The following is a 24,086-nucleotide window of genomic DNA, read 5'->3' as shown; positions in this document are numbered from 1 at the left end:
GGCTACAAAGGCGAAAAACTTTCTTGGCTGCCGAATGGCGGTACTGAGTATTGACTCATTTGTCTGCTGTTTGAGGTTGAAAGCAACGAAAACAAACACAAACAAGAGAGAGTGGTCAATGAAAGGCTAAAGCTGTCATGACCTTGAGGAATTTCTCCTGGTAGATATCGACTGCTCTGGCTTTCTGACACCTGTACTTAGAAGGCATTCGTGTTTCCTTTTGGTACATTGCAATGCATGACTGGGGAATGAACACTGTATGGCATTGTGTAAAAAAACTTAAAAAACATGCCAATATGATGTCCAGAAGTTAGCAGGTAGGCCTACTGGCTGAGTCTGATGTGATGAAATGTAAGGCAGAGGATTTTGGAGCAAAAAAGAAAAGCCATAAAACCGCTCAGTTTCTAAAAGGCAAACCAGTGCCATGGATTGCACACCACCCGTGTGCTCCAGTTAAACCAAGGATGACATGAAGGTGGGACGCATCATGATCTTGTGCCACATCAAACATTACGTATTTGCCACGTCAAACGATTCCCAAAATTCCCCAAAATAGCATAACCGAGTTTCTATTAATAGATTGGAAGATTTTTTGTTGGGGTGAATGGAGTAAGAAGATGCTCACCCACAGTGCATGTTACCGTCTTTGTTTATGCACTAAATAGTTGAATTTATGATCATTGTTAGGCACGGACTGCAGTAATCATAGCTGCATGTGCAAAGTATGTTCAGATGCTATTTCTGTACACAAAGCGGGTGAAAGAGTCCCTTTCGAAAAGAAACAGGCGAGCTGAAGATAGATCATTTGATAATATTGTGCCCCAACCACAAAGCGTTTACTCACTGTTGCAGCAGGCCGAGACTAATTTATCTCCAACTAATTAAACAAGCTTCTATTAGCAGATAATTTTATGCCATGGAAAGTCACCTCTTGATCTCGGGCTCTAAAATAAGCCTGCTGACAACATAAGGGGAAAACAGGGTTCAGGCCAATCTAAATGAACGTCCAGCTGCCAAAACAGATCAAGCATGGGATTCTGGCATTCACCCTGCCACTTAACGCCACGTGCCAAATCTTCAAACACAAGATATTACCCCTTGCAGCTAGGACATAGTAGTTAAAATAGATAAAACGTGTAACTAATCTACTGTACTCAGACTTTGGGTATTGTTTTACTGTTACTTTGGTTATGTGATGATGCAGGGTGTATGTAAACACACACACACACGCACAAATATACCCGATTTATCTTTAAACATCAGACAGCAGTTCTCAACCTTCTTAGCTCTATGACTAACTAGTTCCCAGTAGGATCATTTATGCTTTGGTGAAAGTTACTGTAGTTAATTAGGAATTTTAATCAATACTTTATTTTTGAATTACATTGTTGGCATTCACTTCAATGCATTCTGGGATTGCTTTCTCTGTGAAAAATATGTCACTGTGATTCTACCTTAGATTTTGTACATACGACGGACATTACATTCTTTAAGCAGAGATATGTATGCCTTAAAATGATTTATAGATACCCTGCTATAGATTTTGGAACAGAGCTATTGTAAAATCCTCATACTAACTACAATAGGGCTATAGGCAGAGGTGTAGCAATACGGCAGGCAATTGCCTGGGGCCCCACATTTGAGGGGGCCCCCGAGGGCTGATCATTTAAACAATCCGGAAAATTTATATTAGTAATACGTAACGCAATACGTAGGGCCCCTTTCGTTATGCTCATAAGCTCTTGACGCTTTTGCCGCCTGTTTCAAACGGACATAGGCGTAGCACATTAAACTCGCGGTACTGTAGAAAATGCGTGATTTGAAACATGAAGAGGACTAACGGTACATTCACACGGGGCATAGTCGTTAACGCTTCCCATTGACTTTTAATGGGTGACGTCATGCTTTGCCCAACTGAATTGTGGATCTGTCGGCGCCGTGTCACTGCCGTTGCTCTCGCAGAAGTTGAAAATTTCTCAACTTTTAAAGTGGCAATGCGTGCGTCAGCCAATCAGATCGCCTTATGCAAATAATCTAGGCAGAGCCAGCCAATTATGTTTATGGAAGACCAGAGCATGTATAGCGGCCACTATGATTGGCTGTTGGCCACGCTTCAGACAAGCCTTCCATCAAGCGTTAATGCTTACGCCCCGTGTGAATGTACCATTATCCGTCTGGCAGCCAGAAACTAAAGAAAAAGCAAGAAGAGAAGGAAAAGAGGAAACAGGACAGAGGTAAGTAATAGCATGATAATGATTATTGACTTACTCTTAGGATAATTAATGACACATAGGTATCAATTTCATATTAATTTCGCCACGCGCCACGTGTAATTATTTACTAGATGAAAAACTGGTAAAAGGATAACTGGTTAGCTAGGGTTAACAGCAGCATGTAGTGTTAGCAGGTGGGTCATTCTACAGAAAAGGTGGAATTCGGGTGATGGAAATCTGCTTAAATGAACTTCTTTCAAAACACCCAAAACTTCTATAATAGCATTAATTAACTTGTCAAATCTATGAATCTGCATAACGGGGAGCTTAATCTATGTTTAATTTTTAATACATTTTAATAAAGAATCCATGATGTTGTATCTTCAATACCTGACAAAATGAGAATATAATAATAGATAATGAATATGATAAAACTTATAAACTTAAACATTCTTCCATCTTGTTTTGTTTATATGCTTTTATGTTGGTCAGTTAAATGAATAGTGCTTAGGAAGTACTCATTAGAGAAGATGGTAACACCAATGACGGTAACACCAATGACAATTTACAGAAAAAACAAGCATTTTAACAAAATGGCTGCCATTAGCCATGCACTGTAAAAAATAAATTGTTGGCTCAATGAATTATTTTTTAGTAACTAGTTCCACAGAAATTTTACGTTCACTCAATTTCTGTCTCCAAAGTGTTACCTGGATTGATGTTTTTTAGTTGGCCCAAATTTGACTCAAATATAAAAAAGTATGTTGGCTCAATTAGCTTTATAGTTCATTCAACTAAAATGTTTATATCAGTTGAATCTTTAAAAACTTACAGCAAAGACTCTGTCAATTAAAATTTAAGTATTCACTCAATGTTTTATGTGTTACTTCAATTAATATTTATTATTTGGGATTTTTTTAATAACATTTTTAAATTATTTATCAAATAATTTATGCTGGTGTTGTAAACAAAATAATTAACTTCAGTCACATAAAAACAAAAGCTTTTTATTCACTTATTCACTTATCATACAGACTGAACATACAGAATTAAGTCTTTAAATAGAGGGCATAAAACAGTCCAAAAAGCCTCCAAAGTCAGTCAGAACATCTCCAGGGCCATTTAGGAGACTTTCCTCAGCCAGTCCAAGCGGAGACTGTCTCGCTATGTGTCCCTCTGAGGAATATAAACACACAAACATACATCATAAATACATGTTTAATATAATAAAGCTTGACGGTGAAAGACTTTATTCCCTAAATAACGTTAATGTTAGGCCAAATTTCCCTCAGACATCACACATAATTAAACACTATTGGGCGGTTTTCTCGGACAGGGCTTTTCACTGACTAAAATAACTTACTGACATCTCTTAACATATGAGTGCTATTGTTTTGTCTCAAAATGCACGCCAGTATTGTATTATATAAGGTTTGTTTGTAAAAATGTCCCAATTATAATAAAGACCGAGTTCTAAACTCCGGTAAACCAACCCTATATCCAGGCTTTTTATCTTAACTAAAATAGCTCCACCTTACTTCGGTCACATAACATAACACACTTCTAATATATCTTTTCAAAAATATAATTACAAAAACGTCGAGTATTTGCGTCTTTGCCAATTAATATATTCTAAAATTAACATTTAATTACAAACACTTACCTGACGTGAACTTGAGGAAACGGCTGACTTGTGTGAAACAGTAAGTGATTCCAGCTGTTGCGTGCGGATTGATCTCAGATGAAATGACCTGTGATCCAGATCCTTCCGAGTTAAAACATTTTAAATTCAAAATACACAGACGCACGCCCATACATACATACATACATACATGCACACGCGCGAGGACGCGCGCGCGCACACACGCACGCACACGGGTACACACACGGGTATATTTAGAAGTTTTAAGATTGTTATGATATTGGGACTATTTCTCCACTCGCACCTTCAGCTCTGAAGTTCAAATTCGCAGGCAGTACGCAGTCCGATTATAACGAATGTGAAAGATATGAAATATCATTCAACAGCGATATAATTTAAGTGCAATCCTAAAATATGATTTAAAACATACCGGTAAACCTTTTATTATTAAGTATAAGAAATTAAAATGAATTAAATCGCATGTTTAAACGCCACAGAGATATCAGAGCCAGCAGTCGATTTCTGATGGGCTTGCCGAGGCGAGGCTGCGCTGGGCGGGGTGTGAGCGCTTAAGTGTCTGTGATTTTCTGGAGCTCTTCTGGAGCTCATCTCCGTCCGAAAGTGTCCGAGCACATTTTTAAATAGACGCTATCTATATTAACCGACCGCATATTTAAACTTAAAGCACATACATTCACGCCTGAACAACTCTGAAAATTACATTTTGTTACCAAATAACAGTAATATTATGAGCATTTTGTTGTCAGGAAACATAGCTGTCATAAGTCCACATATTGACCAGATTTGTCTTAATTAGTTCAGTCAACACTAGCCATTCTGAATGTTGACTGAATTTGAAAATAACCATTCACTTAATGTTTTAAACACAGATTTATCTAGACTTAAAATAATATGTCTACTCAACTAAGCCCAAACAAGAAAATTGGTTTAACTTATATATTTTTGCCCTTCCAACATTTCATTAATTGGATTTTTTACAGTGTGTGCTATTTCATCAGAGATGTAACAATCACATACTTATTCAGTATAATGTATTTTTATGTAAAGATCTTAACACTCCCAGCTATAAAAAAAGGGTAACACTAATGACATCCAAAAAATCTTATATCAAAATTCTTAGATATATCATGATATTTCAGACAAATAAGGTAAGACATCTCACAAACCTTTTGCCTTCCTCCACTGCACTTCTTCCACTGACCTCTTGCCCCAAGAAAAACTTCAAAGAGCTGATGCATTGTTTCAAAATAAAGGTGCTTTGGGTAGGGTAACACCAATGACATAAATTTAGGGGGACAAATATTTATTTGATATTATTCATATAAATAGTGTATTTTTACCATTTCAGTGTTGTAGTAAATCCATACAGGGTTAAAGGTGCAGTGTGTAATTTTTAGAAGGACCTCTTGACAGAAATGCTAAATAATACACAAAACTATATGATCGGGGTGTATAAAGACCTTTCATAATGAACCGTTATGTGTTTATAACCTTAGAACGAGAACTTTTTATCTACATACACAGAGGGTCCCCTTACACGGAAGCCGCCATTTTGTGTCGCCATTTTTCTACAGAAGCCCTTAACGGACAAACTTTTTTTAATAAGTTGTCTTCGATGATGACATGTTTGTCTGGTGGCGGCTACTGTAGCTTCTCTATGCGTTTCAAAAACCAGGTGTGAGCAGTGGACTGAGCCATTGGTTGCAATTCGCAACCTCACCACTAGATGCTGCTTAAATTTACACACTGCACCTTTAAAGGTAAATGTAAATTAGATTTGTTTTTATAAAAAACATGGTTTTAAATAATAAGTACACAGTTCAACTTCCATGTATGATCAAAGGGACAGGGCAATTTTCAGGACCAGACATTTTAAAAAAAAGTTTAAAAAAGGGAAAAAAAGAAAATTACATAAATAAGCTCTCTCATCATGTTAAGGACAGTCTATATTTATTAAATATATATCATTACGGAATTATTGGGTCAAAATAAATGATTAAGGGGTTTGCAAAAGCAAGGGACAAGCATTTCCACCTTTTTTGTAGAATGACCCAGGTATAAAAGCAGGCTAAAATGGAATAGGACAGCCTTTATAAATATGAAGATTGTATTGTCCGTAAAAAGTTATGTTGTATCTTCTTATAAGATAAACACTTACAATATTTTGATTAAAACAAACACTTCATGTTCTGTTAAATGTGTTTTTACTATTTATTGTATGTTGTTTAAATATATGTTTAGGTCATGGACACGAATGCAAACGTGTGTGCAGTCTGCAGCCCCGCACGTACCATGCAGACGCACAAGTCAGACGATGACACCAAGTTAACCACTAAAACGCGCATTCAAAATTGATTGACAGGTCTATCTTAACAAAAATGAACCTACTGCCAGCCACACGATGTCACAAGCGCTCTTGGCAAACAAAGGAGGGGTTGGAAAAGGACTTGATGCACACACGCAAGATAGTTCAGGTCTTCCCGGGTCCGTTCGGCAAAAACAAATTCATTTTGAATTACCGGAGGGTGCTAATGTTATACCTGACCCATGTCTGAGGCAAACTTTTAGACCTGAACCCATTCGAGGCTTGGGTCGGATCTCGGGTTTTCGGATCTAAGTGGACCCGTGAAGACTTTATACTGTCTTTTATACTATCCTATGTCTATCCTTAAAACGGTACACTATAAGGGCTCAGTCACACCAAAAGCGTTTATGGCAGTTGCAGGCGCCTTTTTTGAATGATATTCTATGGGCAGGGCGCGTTTGCGCGCTGTTTATGCGCGCTGAGCGCCTTGCGGTTTTCTGCCGCCTGCCGCGCACGCGTTTTTGAAGGAGCGCTGAGAGCGGAGGAGCGCCTGACGTCATTCGCGTCTTCCATTGTCCAATCGAATGAGGGGAAAGGCGGGCCTTACGTTGTGGCGAGGGAAGTTTACAGTTGCTTTGAAGAACCGGACTCCACTCGCTGACTCTCTCCTGCGTGTTTGTGCACCTCTCATCCTCAAACAAGGTCAGAGCAAGCGCCCTCTTTTTAAAGTTTCTGCTAATATGACAGTTAACAGCAAAAGAGCGCTCACGCTTCAATATTTGATTGACAAGACAGCTGACTCGGTGGTTGCTTAGCAATATGAAAAGCCGCGCTGCACTGCTCTTTTTTTTAAAAAGGCAGTGCGTCGCGCCTTGCGTTTGCAAGCGTTTAAAGCGCTTTTGGTGTGACTGAGCCCTAAAGCTCTTCATAGGAATTCTTAACTATTTTACAAGCTGGCTAATTTGTATAAATTTGTTTAAACTGAATTGTATAAACATACAGTATGATTATTAGAATGAAACCAATAATGACGCCCCTGGCCCTAAACCCAAAAGTAAGGTCAGAACGAGTGTCACCAGCAGCGTGTGAGAATCAGTTAAACAACTCTACGCCTTGGACGGTACATCTTTACTGATTAACACGCAGCAAGCAGGAGAACACATGGCAACAACACGTCTCTCTCACACACACACACAACCGGCTGCTCACGGGAGAGAAAAAACAAAACGCAGGGACCGAGAGCCAGACACGCAAGCGGATATATCGCGTATGTGTGTTTTCAGGAGGGGCTGCTGCATTTCATTTTTCATCGGTTCTTTGCCCGCTCCGTGGCCTCTGTCTCTCAGGGCCGCCCACAAACTCGGGACTTCATACCAGACAAGTGCATCACCTCGCATTGGAAAGAATGAACACGCTGCTCTCTAATGCGTTACAAATGAGTGCAGGTATTTTGGAGAGAGTCGACTTATCTAAGTGACAGCTCCTTACAAGCACCACGTGATCCAATTGTTTGGGCACGCGGTGTCATTTGCATGAGGCGCATGAATGAAGGTCTGCTAGCATATACAAATAACAAAAGCAAAGATAAATGAAGTTTGAAAAAAGAAAGCATACTTTGTGAACTTAACGAAGCGTATTGTAGCAAACATGAAAGCTTGTGGTTACTGCAGCTGTTTCCCACTAAAGAACATTATAAACCATCGCTTAGACAAATGGGGTAAATAATGAAGTCAATACGTAACTCGCACAAGCAGTTTCATAACAGTTTTTACAGTGAGCATTTTTTACGTTTTTAACCGGTGCGTCAGTGCGGTGAACATATGTTTACTAAAATGGAAGGAAAAAACTGTCGACAAATCCTTGTAGACAGTAGATGCAATCCAATCTGTACTGTGATGTTTGAAGTAAGCTGACCTATGTGGACCCCAGAAGGGCCCCGCTGGGAAAACAGAGCTGGGGGACATCGGGGGCACTTGCACCCCCTCACAACATCCCCTTTAATTATTTTTATAATGCAAGTGAATGGAAACTATGTGCAGCCTCCTGTGGTGGTAAATGGGTTGTTTCTTCTTACTTTTTTCTTTGTTTTCTACTACTGCAGGGGTTGTATCTACAAACATATCAGTCACTCTTTCTGTCTTTATTAAGCAGGATGGTATGACCATGACGTCCATACAAAAAAGCAGCATTTTTGCCAAATCAACATATATTTTTATGTTACTTAACAATTAAGTTAAACGATTTCAACTTGTTTCTATAAGTTATGTCAACTTATCACAGGTCAAACTTAAAATAGTAAGTTGATTAGGTTGAATTGACTTGCAAACCAGGTTGTTTTAAATTCATGCTGCACATTTTTTACATTGTGGAGACATTGTCCAAATAAGCTGCACTAACAAACCTTTCTTGTGTACATGACCACGTATCTGATGACCTGACCCTCACTTTACTCTACTGTATACTTCTAACGCCCCATTCAGACAGCCAACGACAAGCAGCAGCAGAGCGACGCGATCCCACCCACCCCAATGGAAACCTGGCGACCCCCGGCGACACGAGCGAAAGTGACCGCCGGCGACGCATGGGCGCGTCCAGCGACGCGAGAAAGCCAAGAAAAGTTTAACTTAATGCAAATGTCACTAAGCTATGCATTTAAGGGTTAAAGTATCACCTAGGTTGGGTGGTCTGTCCTAATGAATATTGGCTCTGCACCTTTGAACCATCTCTTACCTGATGTTTGTCTCTCCGGCTGTTCTACATGAAACGTCAGACGAACTTAGGCTGGAGTTACACTGCAAATCTTGATTACTTCAATGGTTTTGCATTTGAATGGTCAAAAAACACTCTTGCCCATTTTTGGCTGAATGGTTCCATAAAGAACCTTTAACATCTGAAGAACCTTTCTGTTTCAAAAAATGTTCTTTGTTTTGAAAAAGGTTCTTTAGATTATAAAAAGGTAAGAAAGAATTGTTTCTTCCAAGAACCTTTAACTGAATGGTTCCAATATTGGTTCTTTTATGGTAACCTTTTAAACAACTTTATTTTTAATACTGCATCATTTACGTTTGTAATATTGAGTACAGCAAAAAACAAAACTGCATTGAGTGAACCAAAGTTAACTAAATAAATACTTCCTTCTTCATTCACATCATCTCTAACCCTCTTTTATTTTTTTTAAATCTTAGTTTGTTTCTGTGGCGTGCCCCGTCTTTGACCTTATTGTCTGCACACTCCCAAACGTTCCTCTTCGCATCCATCTCTTGATTCGATCCCACCCCTCCTCCCTGCTCTAGCATCGTCCGTCCTCACTTTTTCCCCAGTCAGCGTCTCATTACTTTTACCCACCAGAATGTGGAATCACTCCACTTCATGCAAGCGGAAAAACCACAAGTTGTTCTAGCTGGAGCTCGGCCCAACACTGCCAGGCCTGACAGTGGCCTAAGCCTGCACTTCCCCTGACTCTGTTCTCGTCAAGAAAATTAGAGAGAAGAGTAAAAACAGCTCGCGAGTGCTCTGACTGTTACCCCTCACAGGACGCTGGCCCTCGTCCACAGGGTTCGTGCTTCCTACTAGAGGATTCAGGATGCTGAGACTACACACAACCCCTTGAACGAGGAGCTCAGATGAGCAGACAGAAACGCTTGTGCCAGAAGACAGTCAATGACAAATAAGGATGTTATAAAAACAAAAGATTATGCCAAACTACACTTGCACAGCCTTTTATTTAAACTTTACATTCATGAAATTGGGAAATGATTTTATCCAAAGCAACTTACTGTACACTCTCAGAAAAAAATGTTAAAATATGCACTCCAGCTGTCACTGGGGTGGTACCCTTTCAAAAAGTACAGCTTTGGGTCTAAAGAAGTTATATTAGTACTTCAGATATATACATATACACTCACCTTAAGGATTATTAGAAACACCATACTAATACTGTGTTTGACCCCCTTTTCACCTGCTGAAAGCATTCTTTAGAAATGTTGGCCCATATTGATAGGATAGCATCTTGCAGTTGATGCAGATTTGTGGGATGCACATCCAGGGCACGAAGCTCCCGTTCCACCACATCCCAAAGATGCTCTATTGGGTTGAGATCTGCTGACTGTTCAAGAAACCAATTTGAAATGATTTGAGCTTTGTGACATGCTGGGAGTAACCATCAGAGGATGGGTACATGGTGGTCATAAAGGGATAGACATGGTCAGAAACAATGCTCAGGCAGGCCGTGGCATTTAAACGATGCCCAATTGGCACTAAGGTGCCTAAAGTGTTCTAAGAAAACATCCCCCACACCATTACACCACCACCAACAGCCTGTACAGTGGTAACAAGGCATGATGGATCCATGTTCTCATTCTCCCAGCACTGCCCTCGAGTCAAACGAAAGTCTAGGACCAAGGCGCTCTAATTTCTGAGTGGTGATCGGGTCTCAACTGGATGCTTTTGCGAAAGGCCAAAAGTGATATCAACGTTCCCCTACCTGAGAGAACTGGCAGTAATGGCTAAATGGTTTTACTGGATGTGCATACACGAGGGTCACAGACGGGCTTGCGTTCCAGTCCAGTCCTGACCACACGGGTATGTGTTCTCTCACAGGCCATAAAAATCAGGTCCAGACGCCTCATATATGGGCCAACAGATTAAACAGGCAGAGGCAAGGCTTACATCAGCCATTTAGGACAAAAAGACTGGGGGTAAGTGACATCTAGGCCACATCTATGTCGATAGATGAAGTTGCTTGTAAAATGCCATTAGACCAGAGTACCTCTATAGATCGAAATGGAGAGAAACCTTTATTCGTATTCTGTGAGCTTAAAAAAGCAGCCCTAGCATCACCAAGGCAGGTCAAAGCACGAGGCCAACATTTCCCATTACGCTAACAAGAAATATTTTCATTATTCTATTGGTTGGTTCATTTTTTATTTGTCTGGTAACAGCACATGTCAAGTATTCATTGCTCAGCCTTTTCCAAGCCAAGAAATGCGCGAAAATGATTGAAGAAAAAGCAAAGTGAGAATATTGGGAATATTAATTTTCCAAAGTATGTGGATATGATAAATACCAGGCATCTATAAGCCATTAAAATATTTTACTGCCAATGAAGTCAAAGTCTATAGATGTAAAGTCGCAGGCAGCGAAATTGTAATTTCTAATTGTGAAAATTATGAGATATCTTACCACAGCCCCCCCAGATAGTGAATATAAAAATGGATTAAAAATTTGCCAAAGTGAAAAGTAAGGAACCAATTACGCTGCTCTTATACTTTGTATTCGGCAACCAAATTATGTTTCTATTTGGTAACATGAAACACGACCAAACAAGCTGTTTCCAAATCTCAAGTCTTATGGGTAAGATTTACTGTTTGATTTGGAGTTCAGAGCCATAGCTGTAAATTTTTCATTTACTAAAGAGGACAGGAGAGGTTGCAAAGGATTAATAAGACAAGAACTGGAACACTCTCAAAGCCAGAACCTGACTGCTTGAGACTCACTAAATCAAAATAAATTATCTTTATAAAAAAAGGTATAGCTGTAGCTCTTGGACACCAGATGCACAGTTTAGCGTTTACTACATCCAGTACCCCAGTGAGATATAGGGTTAAAAAGAAAAGTGGTTGGAGAAAAGACACGGCTGATGCCTGAAATAAGTGTAAACCAATGTATACTACCATGCTACACTTAATGTACAACACAGTAGTATTGTGAAGTAGTACACAATATGTAAATTGTGTATTGAATTAAATACCTTATCTTTTGTTGACTCATTACATGTAGAAGGATTTTTATTTTCAAGATAATAACATAACAGCCCTTAAAGAATTAAATATGTAACATGTGACCAATATAGTACAATGTTGCATAATGGATTATCTTTCACATACTATTAATAAAATAATAATAGGCAGTATAAAGTACACTGGGAAGTATTTAGTAAGTAAGAAGCTATGTGTCCAATACCAACCTTAGCCAGAGAGAGGGTAAAAGAGGTCATACCTCCATCTCAGCCAATCATAAAGACTGCCAGCATCCCAGTCAGCGAGTGTGCAGGGGTGAGAAAGTCTACAAGGCTATAAACTTCATTCAGTCCAACCTTAAATGACCTCACCAGTGGTCCATGTATCAGTCACCCTGAAGGAAGTATAAGATTGCAGTGTTAAAGTAAATGAAAGACAAGTACATGGTGAGGCTACATCCTATTTTTATTGGAAATCTTATATGACCAAATCTTTAATGTTTCTCATGAATATGAAGGACACAGAGGATAACAGTATCCTACACTACCGTGCAAAAGTTTAGGGGCACCTGTTCATTCGTTATTAAAGAGCACCCATTTCATTGCTAAAAAAACTTTATTGTGTGTATTTGGTATAATACAGTGTGTTCGCGTGGTTTATGGTTAAAAAAACACATTATTTTCCACATACCGTACATTTTTGTAGCTCCAGATTTCACTTTCTTCCTGAAATGCACGGATTTGAAAAGCGCCGTGTTCCTGATTGGCCAGCTAATCTGTACGTTGTGATTGGCCGGAATACCTCCGACTTCAGCAGGAAATGTGCCGCTCCTTACCATGTTTGAAAGATTCGCTCACTATGCAATGCTAACAGGAGTAAACTTACTGGTGAGTCCGAAGCAGGAGGAATTATGATAATGTCGGTCTTTACTACATTAACAATCCGAAGAAGTAAACTGTTGCCTACAATCCGGGTGTTTGTTGCAGTCCAAGAAAAGAGATTTACGTTAACGATAACTCGCGTCATTGTTTACTTTGGGGTTTGTACCTTTTGCATATCGTTAACATGTACTAATACACACTTATACACCAAAGGAAATGTATAAATGTGAATCGGACAATAGGTGCTCTTTAATATTAATAATATTTTCCACATTTTAGAATACTAATCAAACTTTGGTATAACAAAAAATTTACTTTGGGATTTCTGTTCAGATGTTCAAAAAAATCCAATACGAGCCAAAATTATATATATTCAGAACTTCACTGTGGTCAACATGTGCCTAGAAAAATGTATATTTTATAAAAAAAACTTAAAATATAAAAAAACCTTAAAAATTACTATTTTTTAACTTCAAGTGAAAAATTTCAAAGGAACAGTATGTAAGAAATTTATATCAAATACTCATTTGATAATCATTCGTCTGATGAAGAGCCTGCATGCTCGAAACGTAACCTGATGCCATGCACTGTTTTTAAAGAATAAATATTATTGATACTTTTGGAGCTTTGGTGTCGCCGACCTTGCATTACTAATACTACTACGTTTTTTTGGTTGAGCACCCAATATAAATTGATGTAAGTGCTTTAGCCTGCTTAATATCAAATAATCATAAAATGGCCCTGATATGTCACTAGACATTAAGAGATCATTTTCATTTCAAATACTTATATCACAGACAACAGTGGTCCGACCAGGAAATTGTCATTTAAAAAGTGGAGTTGCAGCCCTCAACTGATGTTTATGTTGTCATTTTGTGTATTGGCCACCAGTTGTGTGATTGCAGAACAAGTTTTAGCCACAAGTTTTGTGATTGCAGTACCAGTTTTGGCCACAATCCTACATACTGTTCCTTTAAGTGAAAATTTAAAAAAAATTGCTTCAATTGCTAAAGCATAAAATGTAAGCTTTCTTAATTTAAATTTTTCACTTAAAGTTACCAATTCAAGTACTTTTTAAAATTTAATTAAACTTCACTTTTTACAGTGTATGATTTTAATGTAAACATGTTCATAATCATTCTGAAAAACTATGTAAAATAAACAAATTACGTTACATATCAGAAAGTACTTCACAGAGTATTAATATATAATTGTTGCTTTTATTTGACCAGTTTCTTTATGCGTATTCAGACTTCACCTAATAAACTTATCATTAATTGATCCTTAATGTATAAGCTTAAAAATAAAATTAGCTGACCTCTCATGAACTTTCTCTAATGCTCGAGATGGGCATGTAACATCCAACAATTTTAATAAGGTTATGTAAAGAAGCAGATCAAGAATCAGCCCCGAAAGCATCCCATCTGACAGGGCCGTGCACAGGGGGGTGGCCCGGTGGCTAGAGCAACTGCCCTTCTGCCCTAATCGGCTGAGGTGCCCCTCTCACCAACCCCAGTCAAAGTGTTCTGTTACCGCTCGTCTAAAGATCCACTGTTTCTGGTAATCCACTTCGTGATTTCCCGCCCGCTCCGCAGCATCTTTCACATTCTGTGTCCACTCTTTGAAGGGCGAAGACGACAGTTTGTTGTATTAACAGGTAGATTACATTACCTCAGTTGTTGAGCTGCTCAATTAGTAATTTGGTAGTTTGAAGCCGAGAGAGGTCGTGTTCTTTATTTATTTTTGCTTGCTTGTGTTCACTAATTAATTTTCTCGTTAATTTTTAGCTTTAATCACATCACAAGAATACAACCTCTGTCATGTCGAGATCACGAGAAAACACGCTGCTGTTTTCTCGTGATCTCGACACAACAAAAGCTGTATTCCTGTGATGCGATCAAAGCTTACGTGTACTTAATAGAACATAATTTTTAGACAGCAAAAGCATATTTAGCAAATTAGCATGGATGAACAAATGAGATTTTACTTCAGAGATTCGCTCAAGATAAAACAGATTTGCCAGTAATTGACCATTTCATAGCGTGGTGAATTTAGGGACCGTCTTTAAAGTACTCCATATAGGTTTCTACTTTAAACAGCATTAAAATGGAATAACTTAAAGTCAACAAACAGTCACAAAACCAACTGTAAAGTGTTCGTGGTTGTCAACTATAATGCACACTTTTTTAGATGTTTTATATTAATTCAAATAAACTGTTAAATACTATTGAAGATAGAAACGTGTACAGTGCACTTTAGAGATGGTCCCTAAATTCACGAACATCAAACTTTATTTATTTATTAAGTCTATCGATAATTAGCTACGCGTGGTAACGCCGAAGACTCCATAGACTCCACTTCAAAATAAATGAAATATTATGAACAGGAAATTACATTATGGCATTTGGATTATTATGTCTGGATAGCGAGAAAACAACTTTTGTTATCTCGAGATCATGAGAAAACAAGCAGCAAAAATAAAAATATGGATGACCTCTCTCGGCTTTCCTATATTTTTGTATTTCTGTGGATGATTTGCTCTCTGTCTTCCTAAAGTGCTAACTACTTAGCAAACATTTTTAGAATTACAGTGATTGTCTAATGAGTACCCGATGAGATATAATATAAATAACACCAAATTTGCTGTTGTTGGCACACTTTGTCGACAAAAAATAAAAAACAATGTTTTTAAAAAAAAGACAGAGTTGGAAGGGAGGCTGCAAAAGCTGTTCAAAATTGCAAACATGGATTCAAAGCTTCAGCATGTAAATCATATAGAATATTAAGAAGTTTTGTCACACTCTAAATCTTGTTATAAAGTCTATTTTCCATTATAATCAATTATATTATTTGATACTAATCTATAACACATCATATTGTTAAAACCATATAAATTGTGCCCCCCTTGCCCCCTTTTTGGTTTGGGCCACTGCCCCTCAAAATGTCTGTGCACGGCCCTGCCATCTGAACTAAAATATTGCGCAAGCACAGACCGCCGGATAATTAAAAAGATATTACGTGTACGAGTAAGTGAACAATGTGGGAAAATATCATGGAAAATATTAGCAGGATGGAAAATGTTACAGGTATTTGGATTCCATGAGATACTGTAATAATACAAAGCGCTCTGCCTCCGAGATGACAAAACTTTCAGAAAAACATTAGATCTCTTCAGATCCTACCTCCTCACACACATAAACACACACACACGCATGCACACTTCCCTAATGAGTTGGTTTGGCCGCAGTTGTAGTTGGGCAAATTCATCTATTATGACATAACCCAAACCCTTCCGACAGATCTGAACTCTGTTGCTGTCGGATTTACACAGGCATCAGAGGACAGAGATCCTTTTTTGAATTTCTCTTTATCTTTTTCTCTCTAGAGCATAGTGACTTTTTAAGGGTATCATATTAAAGTTTAAAGATCAAATGTAGTATAGTGTAGGAAAGTGGTTTGATTTTAAGGCTTTATTGTCTTTATCAATATTTGAAGGCTCGCAATATCTACATAATAACACAATTCTACAGCTTAAAACTAGAAATTCATTATAAAAATAAACAACATTACAGTTCATGTAAAGTCTGATATTCAGGGTTCCCACACCTTAGTTACCTTAAAATTTAAGGATCTTTCAAGGATTTCCAGGTCCAATACCCTCAAACTCAAGGACTAAATGTGGGGACACATTTCAAGTGAAAGCAAGGTTACATCGTGTTACCTTTTAAAATACATTGTTACAGTTTCCGTTCGAGGGAACTCGCGCTGCGTCACTGTGGTGACCCTTTGGGGATGTCTCCAGAGGTAAGTGCGTCTGAATGTGTATATCAAATTCAACCAATGGTGAGGCTTATCGACAAAGACAAGGTGACAAGGGAGCCAAGAAGTATATTGCTATCTGAAATATTGCCAAAGACGGCGTTACAGGGACGCAGGAAGTATGGCAAGGAAGAGGCAGCGTCTCGTTCCCTTCTAAGGGAACAACAGTTACATATGAAAACGTCTCGGGTTACTTGTGTCAAACACAACTATGCAAAAAAGCATTTTGGTATGAATCAACATTCACATACAGAAGATATAAGCATTTAAAGCGAACAGTTTAGCACGTGTGGTTAAGTCTAGAATTTTTATGATATTGATAAAATTATATATACACTACACAGGGAATAATATGATTTTTTTTTTCAAGAAAACTTCTTACATAAAATAGATTAAAGCACTTTCAATGACCTGTATCTATGTATGTATATTTTCAAAAACTTCCCAGGGCTTTGACCCCCCCCCCCCCAGATTCACAAACTTTCAAGGATTTCAAGGTTAGAAAAAAATCTATAAAATTAGACAGATTGTCTATATATCTTGATTTGTAGTTGTTTTAATGCTAGTTTTGTCAAATTATTATTAATTTTAAGTCCTTTGAAAGTTTGCTTACATCTCACACGTATAGACAAACTGTATACCAGACAGACCTTTGAAGCTATAATAGAGACAACCTCTCAATTGTTTTTAATTTATATTATACAGTAGCTTTAAATGTCTGCGGGTGTACTGGATAAAAGTCTCATCAAATTAGCCACCGTGTTTTTTTTTAAAAATCCAATAATGTCAACAACCAGAGGAAAATTTTATTGCTCTCTCTTAGCTCAGGAGATCGGATTAAGTTCTCAGTTGTGTTTCATTTAAAAGGGACATTTCACAAGACTTTTTTAAGATGTCAAATAAATCTTTGGTGTCCCCAGAGTATGTATGTGAAGTTTTAGCTCAAAATGGATCTGCAGATAATTTATTACAGAATGTTTAAATTGTCACTTTGTAGGTGTGAGCAAAAATGTGCAGTTTTTGGGTGTGTCCTTTAAAATGCAAATGAGTTGATCTCTGCACTAAATGGCAGTGTCGTGGTTGGATAGTGCAGATTACGCGGTGGTATTATCCCCTTCTGACATCACAGAGGGAGCTAAAATTCAATGATCTATGTTTTCACATGCTTGCAGAAAATGGTTTACCAAAACTAGGGTTGTTGTTTTGCGCATTTTCTAGGTTGATAGAAGCACTGGGGACCCAATTATAGCACTTAAACATGGAAAAGTCAGATTTTCATGATAAGTCCCCTTTAAGTACCAACTTAGTCTCAGATGTTTCTCCTAAAATTGTTTACAGGAAAAATACAAATATAATCTGAAGTATGAAGCTGTAAAATAATGTACAGTACAATGTATATGTTAAAGGCGGACAGTGTTGGGGGTAACGAGTTACAAAGTAACGGATTACAGTAACTACATTACTTTTTTGGGTAACGAAGTAAAGTAACGCATTACACTAATAATATTGGTAACTACACTACTTTACTAGACTATAGGAACGCGCTTTCCTGCGTTACCCAAGCAGTGTTTGCCTGGGTGTAAAGTTATGTCTATTTAAGTGGTGCGTGCATGCGTGTCCCTGTACGTGTGCCGTTGCCATAGAGATTGATTTGACGGAGCTGCTGGTGCAAAGGGGAGCGGGAAATGAAGACGGAGGGTTTCAGCCACTGGGGCGATATTCACATTACTTTCAGCGTATTGCTCGAAAGGACAAAAATATTCGTGTGAAATGCACACTATGCCCACACGTCTTTCAACTGCTGACAACGCGATGAGCAACCTGTCTGAGCATTTGTAAGTCCAGCATGGCAATACAACACTTGTGGCGAAAGATCCTGCTTAACTTACCGGTCAGGGATCGAGAGGTCCGAACCCGAAGACGGAATTAGCCCAGCAAGCAATAGCCGTCATTTCAACGTCTCGTTTCAGTATAGACCCGATATAGCCGGGCTGTGCCTAGCCCACTTCTAGTCCAAATAAACTTTAATTTGGTTACATGTGGTTTTTGACAAAATAATTTGTGAGGTGTATGCTATTTCGTCATGTAAGCAAAGTTAACAGCGATTACAAGGTATTTCGTTTAATTTCTTTAAAGTGTTTTATGCATCGTCTGTACGTAGTCACAATTTAGCTCATAAATAGACCGACTACGAATAAACCACGTTTAGCCCAGAAATAAACATGTATTTAATTACATGTTGTTTTGCCAAAATGATTTGTGAGATGTATTATATTTCATCATGTAAACAAAGTTCAAAGCGATTAAGGTATTTTGTTTCATTTCTTTAAAGTGTTTTATGCATCGTCTGTACGTAGTCACAATTTAGCTCATAAATAGACCGACTACGAATAAACCACGTTTAGCCCAGAAATAAACATGTATTTTAATTACATGTTGTTTTGCCAAAATGATTTGTGAGATGTATGATTTTTCATCATGTAAACAAAGTTCAAAGCGATTAAGGTATTTTGTTTCATTTCTTTAAAGTGTTTTATGCACCGTCTGTACTTAGCCACTATTTAGCTTTCAAATAGACCGACTACGAATAACCCACGTTTAGCCCAGAAATAACCATTAATTTAATTACATGTGGTTTTTGCCAAAATAACTTGTGAGATGTATGGTATTTCATTGTGTAAGCAAAGTTAACAGCGATTGCAAGGTTTGTTTAATTTTTTAAAGTGTTTTATGCACCGTCGTACATAGCCACTATTTAGCTTATAAATAGACCGGCTACGAACAAATCATGTTTAGCCCAGAATAACCTTGAATTTAATAAAATTTTGTTTTTGCCAAAATAACTTGCAAGATGTATGATATTTCATCAGGCATGCAAAGACACCAGTGAATTCAAGATGTTTGGTTTTATTTATCTTATCTGAATATCTGCTGTCACGCATAACATTCATTATTTGACCGTATTTCAATGATAAACAAAATCCAGTTACAACTCCGAACCGCTAGAGTGCAGCTGCAGTACACAAACACGAGGCCAAATCTCGCGAGAAAGACTTCCGCTGTTTGAAAATCAACAACACCAGCGAGAAGCCAGAAAGCAATCTTCCACACTCGTTTGGTCTTGTAAGTGTTTTTATTTTACATTTGTTTAAAATGTATTTACTTTATTTGTTGTAGGAATCGTGACATTCGTGTGGGTAACTTAACAGTATAACGTTAGTGTAAGTAACCCATGTTTTATAAAACCTAAACAGTACAACCTAAACACAATGTAATAAAATAGTGGAGGTAAATGAGTCTATGTAACGTTACACTGAAGATTAACATGAGTATTTTGTATGCTGCTTTTTAGTAACAGCAGTAACTTAGCTAAGTTATCAATGTGTTGCTCACAGTATAATGTAGGCAGTTGTGCTTTACAATTATGCATATAGAGAAAGATTGTGGGGGGGAAAGCATATGGAGTTAACTTACAGGCCTTCAGTCTGTTGGAATAAAGAGTTTTATTGTGTTAGTGAGGGAAAACTTGCAGGTCACTCACTGGGCATTCACCTTTAAAGTTGGTAAACACGTGTACACTAAAGCATATAATACTGTACAATACTATACAAGTACTGACAAAGGCATGTGCTATTCAGGTGTCAAAGCTGTGCGAAATTGGAGGGAGAAACTTGCCTGAAGAATGCTGGACAGGTAAATTCTATAAACATGCAATATTAATCAGACATTGTGGTGTCAACACAGTCTTTCATGTGTTCACAAAAAAATATGTCAGTCTGCAACTGTTAACAACATTGTCTTTTGTATTTTAGAGTTCACTAAAATTCACTAATGTCAAAGTTCAACATGAATGGTGGTGGTCCACTGCAGAAGCAAGCATTTGATAAAACACCAGTTCTCAGTTATTAAAGGTAAGTGTGTTTGTATGTGTTTTTAGGCTGAATGGTGTTTCACAAAATAGATCTTGTTTTTTTTACTGGTTAAATAATTTCTTTTAATATGGCATTATTAGGCTATGTGAGGAGTAATTGACGTCAGTCCGGTACTGCCTTAAAGGTGGAGTCCACGATGTTTGAAAGCCAATGTTGATATTTGAAATCACCTAAACAAACACGCCCCTACCCCAATAGAATCTGGACCTTCTGTTGATAGACCTGCCCCACACATACGCAACCCAGCAAGGATCTCGGTTAGTAGACACGCTCCTTACTGCTGATTGGCTATAAGTGTGTTTTGGTAGTCGGCCCGTCTCCTTTTCCAAAGCGTTTTTCAAACATCGTGGACTCCGTCTTTAATATCTTCTAATCATTAAAAGCATACCCATACGGTATTGTTTAATTTGTTTTATTTTTAGACATTTGACAGGTTTTTTTCCATAAGATTGTATTGTGAATATTTTATGCTTGGCATCTTAAAGGGCAGGGTATTTGATTTTGAAAAATACTAAGTTTAGCCTACACACACCGACAAGAAGCACACTCCAATCTCATTAACCAGTAAGACTGACAAAGTGAATAACATTACCAAAATAACCAACATAAACAACTGTTTTTAATCCGAATTAAATACAGCACGTTTAGAAATTTGAAAAGATAAATATCATTGCACTAATTTGTAAAGGAACACAAACTACATAAGCAACACGTTTTAATAAAATACAATCTGAATCCATCATAATAGAATCACACTGCATACCTACCTTTCCAAAAGAGACACTGCAACGACCCTTTCAGACCTGTAGCTGTTTCCATTTTGCGGAAAAGCAGTGAAGTTACCAATGTTAATTTGGGTTTTTGCTCTTTGCTCATCCAGAGGTTTTTTTTTATTTTTAAAATGTCTTTCATTTTGCTGCTCCTGTGCAGGTTGTCAATTCAGCAGGAAAGTTTGTTTGATTCTACCTATGTTTACAGAGCATGAACAGGGTGTGAAGTGGCATGCAAAACATGTTCACAGAAGAGGGGCAAAAATTGTATGCGTCACATTAGGCATGGGCCGGAATGAGATTCTGGCGGTGTGATAACCGTAAGCAAAAATACCACGGTTTTGCGATATTGCCATTGTGACACTAAAATGTGTTATTTTCAAATGTCTGCATATTAAAACATCAACTTTTCAACTGGACACAATACATTTTATTTTTAAGCAACATACAACGTTTATGCCAGATAAAAATAAAGCCTTTAAATGATAATATTCTTTCAATTGTAAATGTAAACATAAAGTCAATTACATGATTTAATTCATTTTGTGTAAAAACACAGTTCATACATTGAAACCGGTATCACAGAAAATTGTTGTGGTTTTTAAAACCTTGACTCTGAAAATCTCGGTATACCTTGAAACTGGTAACTGGCCCATGCCCACGTCCAATTATTGCATTCGGTCGGAGTTCAATGATTTTTTTAACGTTTTTTGCTCCTATGCCTTTAACAGATGACACAAATATATAAAAATACACATTTAGACAACTTAACATAGTGATTGCTATCAAGACTTGAGGAGACTTTCAGCCAGCATAACTAAAAATGTTTCTGGATCAAAATCAGATACCCTGCCTTTTAGCCTCTTTTGCTAGTTCCAAAATGTCATTAATCACACAGAAAAACATGCACTTGTGTTTGTAGTAATGAGAACGGTATGATTACTGTTGCCTGTCAATATTTATATTAGACTTCTTCAAAAGAGAATGACGATCACATTTAACATAAAGCAAAAATACTTGTCTAATGCATTCTTTTCATATTTGGCAGATGCTGTGTTGAACAACTTTCCAGCAGCAAGAGAACTGGAAGTGAAGGATGCAATGGGGGGCATTTCAAACAGGCACCAGGGAGGACGTGGTGTATAGAAATTAGTACAATTAATAAGTTGAAGTGAACTGAAGATAAGTTTGTTAATGTTTAGATGTTATTTCATTTTTAAAAAGTGTATTTTGTTATTTATTCTTTTATTTTGTTACAGTTTTTATTCTTTTTGTTAAGTAGTTTTTCTTCATTTTGTCTTATCTGAATTTCTATTGTATTAACAATATATATTTTTAATACATTTGCATAATTGCATGTTTATGAGAACCTGTTTTATTGGATTAAAAAGAGTTCTTTAGCCATTCTTTTGTTGTTTATTAGACCCATATGTGTAGTCATTTAATAGCCGTCTATTTAACGGCTAGTCTATTCTTGGGCTATGATAGACGTCTACTAGATTTTCACTGACAGCCCAAAATTAGCCTTTTATTAGCCTAGACCCACATTCACCGTCTATTAGACGTATATATGTAGACGTTTAATAGCCGTCTATTTGATGACTAGTCTATTCTTGGGCTATGATAGACGTCTACTAGATTTTCACTGACAGCCCAAAATTAGCCTTGTTTTAGCCTAGACGTCAGGGGGGTGTTTAAACGGCTACTAGACGTCTATTAGACGCAAAATTGCTTGCTGGGAGGTAATGAACCTCAATCGAGTCAGAGCATAATTCTTTTAAAGAAATTATTTGAACGTAACCCGAACAGCAATGTCGCGTGCGCTCAATTTATAGAAAAAAGCCAGGAGTCAGGACCGCTGTTTTCTTCATAATCTTACTTCCAAATCTAATCCTATAAACTTTTCAGTGTTTGATGTATCGCTGTTACCGCCCTGCCAGACTGTCTTAAATAGAGAAATAAGTTAATTCCTTGATTTGCGTTGTTGATTCATTTATAAATAATTCCCCCAAGGGTTTAGTTTATGCGCAAAAAGCATTAAAATGAATAGAATGTGATGATTACGTCTTTCTTTGGTGAAAAAATAATAAAATAAATAAGCCTATATGAAATGTGTTTCCCTTAAATAATTAGCAAATTAACAAAACGAATTCAAAAGTAGCATATAGCCTATATGAGTTTATTTTTTGTGTAACGTGCTCCCAAACCGATGCAGCACAAAACACTTTTTACCTATTTAAAAAAGCACAATGTTTTGTTATTATTGCGAGTGTAACTTTACATAAGTAAATGTACACATTACAGTTTTGAATGTTGTTTTACTTTTATTTGTATGACCATAATTTAAGGTAATGCAAAATGCAAGCTCCTCACGCGTTTGCCATCACCCGCGTGGGTTTACACAGGGCAGCGAGAAAGAGACATTAAACTTTAAACATTTAACACTCTACTTGAGTTTTTTTGGACATCCCTTTGGAATCACTGCAATCATATCATCAATTTATAAGGTAATAATAAATATAAGCGCAGCGCTTATGAGTGTTCAAACACTGCTGACCGCTCAGCTGTCAATCAGCCGACCCTCACAAAGTTTCACATTAAATGATAATATATTTGAACAAGCATGGTCCTGTGCTTATTTCTGTCAATGTTCTGCATGAAGATCTTTAAAGGTTTCTACTTACATCACGATTTGCGGTGCGGCCGGTCGCAGTCTTTATGTAAAACGGGTATGAAATAAATTGATGCTGATGTCGGATAATGGG

General features: G+C 37.5%; 1 long non-coding RNA gene across 1 annotated transcript; it reads left to right on the top strand.

Moving 5' to 3' along the window:
• The first annotated feature begins 18,548 nt into the window (after window positions 1-18,548).
• On the top strand, window positions 18,549-23,025 carry LOC141363721 (uncharacterized). The gene is made up of 4 exons (XR_012369299.1): window positions 18,549-19,742; window positions 20,258-20,312; window positions 20,432-20,530; window positions 22,370-23,025. It is a non-coding gene; the product is annotated as an uncharacterized lncRNA (long non-coding RNA).
• Window positions 23,026-24,086: the final 1,061 nt, after the last annotated feature.

Source organism: Misgurnus anguillicaudatus, chromosome 4, assembly GCF_027580225.2.
Source record: "Misgurnus anguillicaudatus chromosome 4, ASM2758022v2, whole genome shotgun sequence".
In the NCBI taxonomy this organism is placed as follows: Eukaryota; Metazoa; Chordata; class Actinopteri; order Cypriniformes; family Cobitidae; genus Misgurnus; species Misgurnus anguillicaudatus.
Note: the sequence above shows the minus strand (reverse complement) of the source record. Positions and strands in the feature narration are given on the sequence as shown.